Below are 5,888 nucleotides of genomic sequence, written 5' to 3' on the forward strand. Positions count from 1 at the left end.
GAACACACAGCTCAGGACACCCAGTCCTCACCGTATTCTCCTTGAACTAAGGTCACACAGACCTCGTCCAATCACTCGTGGTAAGTGTTCAGGCGTCTTCCAAACCTTCACAAACTCGGTCACTCGGTGATCCACAATTCCTCTTGGATGCTCTAGACCATGACGCCTAACCGTCTGGAAGAAGCACAGTCTTCAAAGGTAACAAGCATCGGATCCACGCAGGATCAATCCCTTTAGTGATGCTCAATCACTTGGGGTTTGTAGGTGTTTGAGTTTTGGGTTTTTGGTTTTTCCTCACTTGATGATTTTCGCTCAAAGTCCTCAGAGGATGGGTTGCTCTCAAATGACAAGTGTCAGTTTCTCTCGGAGCAGCCAACCAGCTAGTGGTTGTAGGGGGCGGCTATTTATAGCCTAGGGAGCAGCCCAACATGATAAGACATAAATGCCCTTCAATGATATGACCGTTAGGTGGATAGATATTTTGGGACAGCTGGCGCATAGCACAACAACGGTCGGAATTTTGAGTAGCAAAATCCTCAGGGCTATCATGTTCCTCTCTGTGTAGGCAATCCGCATTGGCGAATTCCTAACTCCTCACTCAGGACAAATTCCTCAGAGACCAGAAGAACTTCGTCTCTGTCACTGAAGAAATTGACTGAACTTTATGAGATTTCCAATGGCTTCACTCAAAGGGATTGGTAGGTGTAGGATTTTGAGTTGAGCATCACATGGAAATTTTTCCTTAGTATTTCCTTGACCCCCTTTAACAGTACGGTGTTTCCTATGAGTCAAGAAAGAGAGAAACAAAACTATGAAAACGAAAGTCTTCAAGCTTCATATTCCTCGCATGAATATCAAGTCTTCACGGACACACCAATTTCTTCACTTTCAAAGTCTTCATGAAAGTCTTCAAAAATACCAAAATCTTCAGTCGAAGATATTCATTTTTAGGGGTCGAATTTTCCTGTAAATGTCAAACTCCTCATAGACTTATAGACCTGTGTACACTCACAAACGCATTAGTCCCTTAACCTATAAGTTTTCAATACACCAAAATCACTAAGGGGCACTAGATGCACTTACACTTGCTATTCTGAAATTACAGCGCACGTGAAAACTCCCACCTCCTGTGAAATCCCGACATGCGAAATGCCCGTGGTACCCCTGAACCGAATGAACCGCCTCAAATCGGTGGGGGTACTTTCGTAACTTACCCCACATTTCAGACAAGCGCGTCTCTAAGCCATGGTTCCCCACTGCCATCCCATCCGCCCACCCATTCGTACACCGAGGTCGCGAAAACCCGCGATGAAACCCCACACCCTGCTCCGTCCGCCACCCAGCCGGAGCCTCTTCCCCGACGATGTCTTCCACAGCAACACCTCGACGTCCCTCATCCACCATACCAGATGAGGATCCGTCGTTGATCTCATCGTCCCGACGGTTCAGCCACCCCGTCCTTCACCTCCAAGGAGCTGCCCCGATGTTCCCCTCATCTTTCACGCCACCTCCATTCCCACACCGCCGTCTTCACCTGCACCACCGGAAGAGCATCATCATCACCGTTTCCTCGGATGAAGCTGCGGCCTAATCGGCGTCACCAAAGAGGTTGTACACTAATCGCCGCATTTTCTTCTTGATTCGATCTCACGGTGCTCCCGGCTCTCGGTCCCGAGCCGACACGGCACGGCTCCATCCACGGCGGCGTCGCCGGCCACTTCCTCCACGGTGTCGCTCCCTCGGCGGTGACGTCCACATCAGTAGGACCTGCTGCTGCTTTAGCTCTCGCTCGCGCTGCTGCTCTGCTCTTGCTCTCAGTCCCCTGCCTGGTCTGCTCTTGCTATTGCTCTTGCTCGCATTGCTGCTCTCGCTCTTGCTCTTGCTTGCGATGCTGCTCCGATTTAGCCACACTTCACTCCGATGCCGATGGGGTGAAGGAAGAACCAGCCGTAGCGGGGAGGGGTGCTCGCCAAAGAGGTACCCCACTATCTATCTTAGGGTTCAGGATGGGGGCGGTGGTCACCGGCGGTGGCGGGGCATTGGCGGGGCGGTGGCGTGGGGATCGCCGGAGAAAAAGCTCGGCATGGGGGGGCCTAGAGGGATGGCCGGGGCGGTGGCGGACCGATGGTGGGGAGTGTTTTCGGGGCGGGCGGGGCGCCGCACCGCCGGCCTCGGGCGGCGGGGGGCAGCTGTTTGGCCGGCTCAGGGGGGGTGGAGGTTGAAGATGAACTGCAGGCCCTTGATTTCGTATCCAACGGCTGCAAAATCGACTGACCATAGATGAAAAAGTCAATTGACCGACGTGTAGCCTCACCTTGCTAGTGCGTTCAGTTCTGACAGCAAAATTCAATTTCGACAGCAAAATTCAGTTTGGACATTTAAGTTCAGTTTCAACAGTTAAGTTCAGTTTCGACAGTTAAATTCAGTTTCGACAGTTAAGTTCAGAGATGAGCGGCTGATGTATTTTACATCTAGCACTTTGTGGTTATGTATTTTACGTCATGTATTGGAGATGCTATTAGAATTCCACTCAGGTTAACGTTGTTCATTGTCTCTCTTGTCCTACTTCAGCCTCAACATCGTACAACTCACCGGAGCTGCTCCAACGACAAAACCCTCCATCACAGCGGAGCAGTACCTCGGGCTCCATCTCCAGACGCCTAAGATCTTCTTCTCCTCCTCCGACAGCCAAGTCAGCCGGAGCATCCTCACCGGCCAACCCAATCACGCTGAGATCGACATGGCTTCGCCAAAGAGGTTGTACACTTTTTGCATCTCTTTTTTACTCTACATGTTATATATATTGTCCACTGAGCACTCGTAGTAACGGGAAATACGATTATTTTATCCTACTATATGACAAGCAGTGAGGTACCAGGCAACATAGCTATCCGTGATGGACTCTCTTGAACGCCATCATTATTTATCTCTATGTGTTTGAGCTGTGCATTTGTCGATGGGCCTGGGAGTTGAACTAGTATGGCTGTGGCCTGGGTCCAAAGTAATAGAAGTAGCACAAAAAACAATTTTTTTAGTGTAGGATTTTCCTTGCTCAAGCCTGCATACTAGAATCGCCAGTGCTTGAAAGGAAAAGTGAATGAAAAACATCGGAATTGGAAAGTTTCCTGTGGTACCACTTTTCATGAATTTGGTGCAAAGGAATGGAGCAAAGGAAAACTGTAGGATTTGTTCCTTTAGTGTCTCCTTGAAAGAAAAACTGTAGGAATTCTAATTTCCACTTCTCCTCCTTTTCATATTCCTATTCATCAAGCACAATACTAAGAGATAGTAGCATAATAGCATTATAACCGTACATTTTCTTGTGGTTTGACTTAATCTCACCATGCTTTTTTGCATCCTGTGATCTTCCAATTGTTGTGAATCAAACACCCAGATTGGCAGAAATCCTGTGTTTTTAAATTCTCTGTTTTGCACGTGCATTCCTATCCTATTCCTGTCTATTTCCTATCCCTGCATTGTTAGAATCCTTAAATTCAAACAAGCCCTTACTCAATTACTTTTGTTACAGACATGTGTCAAAGAAAACCTTGTGTGGTTTGTCCTGCTCCTGCGGCGCTGTGTTCCACCCTAGCTCAGCTGCTCCAACGACGGAAGGGTTCACCACAGCAGGGATCCACTCTCCAAACTATCTTTCGCCGCCTCAAATCTTCTTCCCCGCCGCCGGCAGCCACGGCTACTGCATTACCATCATCAACTGAGCAGATGACCTTGAGGACTACACGGGTCCGCAAGAGAGGTCGCACTCTTCCGTGTCTGCTTACGTTATGCGTCTCTTAATATGATGACATGCTACATTATCGTCGTGTTCACCTATTAGACTCCGAGTCAGGTCCAAACTAATGCTGAAACTTGAGTTTATAAATGGTTGTGGTGTACATATTGGGGCCGCAATCAGTACTATCTATCTACTATCTGGTTAATCTCCGGTTTCTACTATGAGTTTCATGTTGGGTGCAAACAAACATTAATGGAGCCATTATCTATATTTTTAACTAAAGCTATTATCTGCCTGCTATCATTGGTTTTGGGTCTATCCACAGTTTGCTACCATCACTCTGGATTTGTGCATGCACTCCTTACATAATCTCACTATGTTTTATTCCTATGCATGCCAGTTATTGTACACAATGGAACTGAACATGTAGAGCAAAAGAGATGAGCCTTGTGTGGCAATAAAATTTCATGCAGACGTCATTCCATCGTGGGCACAAAGGCAGCCCCCCCCTCCACCCATTTCAGATCGTAATCAAGAGGAAGATAACTGTTGTGAGGGGGATTCAGAAGGAGAAGACCACTCCTATTTACCCCATGAAGTCTTCGCTCTAACTTGGCATGCTGATGTTGGTAATATCATGCATATGGTGCCTTGCATTGCTTACTGTATACATTAAAGATGTAATCTGCTTAGTTTAGACATGCTTTGTGTCAATGCCATATGTTTAGTTTCTTTATCGTATATGTGAATCATGCAATGCCATCTTGTCTAGCCAGGCATCATATATGTGAATTTTCCAATGCCACCCTGGTTAGCCAGTCATCTTATATGTGAATTATATCATGCCATCATTTTCTTATTACGTGTTAAATTTGTCAACAATTTTAGTACATTCAATTACTCTTCATGTGCATCAGCCATTTGGCACGGTCATGGAAAAATCTGGAGTGGAAACAAGGTCTTCGGAGCAGACAATGCTATCTGACGAAGCGCATGACTTGCTGGTTCCCGATATCTCCTCGGAGGAGGATTCAGAGACAGATGACCAGTCATATCCCCCCCCCCCCGAGGTGCATGCCCTAACTTGGCAGGGTTATGTTGCTCATGTCGTGCGTATGGTATCTTGCATTGCTATGTCATTTTCTTAGTTTAGACATGCTTTGTGTGAATGCCACCTGTTTAGTGTCTAACTACCATATATGTGAATTATGCAATGCCATCTTGTTGCAAGACATTATATATGTGAATTATGCAATGTTATCTTGTTGCAAGGCATTATATATGTGAATTATGCAATCCCATGTTGTTTAGGCAAGCGTCATATATGTGAATTATATCATGCCGTCCTTTTTTGTATTTCTCATTGCTTTTGTCGACAATGTTTGTATATTCAACTGCTCTTCCTGTGCATCAGCCATTTGAATTGGTGATGGGGAAATCTGGACTGAAAACAAGGTCTTCAGAGCACACAATGCTACTTGCTGAAGCAGATATCTTGCTAGTTACAAATAGCTCTTCAGAGGAGGATTCAGAGGCAGATGACTAGTCCTATTATCCCCCTGAGGTGTACGCTCAAACTTGGCAGGGTTATATTACTCATATAATGCATATGTTGTATTGCAATGCTTAGTTTTTACATCATATACACAATATTGAATGCCATCTCCTTAGTTGACACATCATATATGTGATTGCCCTCTGCTCACTTCCTTAGTATATAAATCATATATTTGAATTATGTCATGCCATGATGTTTACATAGATAGCATGTATCTGAATTATGGCATGCCAACCCATTTTCTAAAGACATAATATAGTTATATTATCTCATCCTGTTTACATAGTCATCATATTTAAATTATGTCATTCTATCCGTGAATTATATCATGCCATCATGTTTCCATCGACGGCATGTTTGTGATTTATGGCATGCCAACCACTTTAATAGACACATCGTATAGTTATATCATGCCATCCTGTTTAGAACTGATCATGTACTGACAACTGAGCGTTGAAAGTCATGCCGGGTTGTAATAAATACCGGTTTATCATAAAATATTCATAAATCCCTTTATCAAAAAGGTTAAAACATTCGCAACAAATACAAAAAATATGCAAGGCTTTTCATGGGCTACCAGGCCCTAAATCGAGG

This window comes from Triticum urartu, chromosome 4A (assembly GCF_056163025.1).
Source record: "Triticum urartu cultivar PI428250 chromosome 4A, HENAU_Tu73, whole genome shotgun sequence".
NCBI lineage: Eukaryota > Viridiplantae > Streptophyta > Magnoliopsida > Poales > Poaceae > Triticum > Triticum urartu.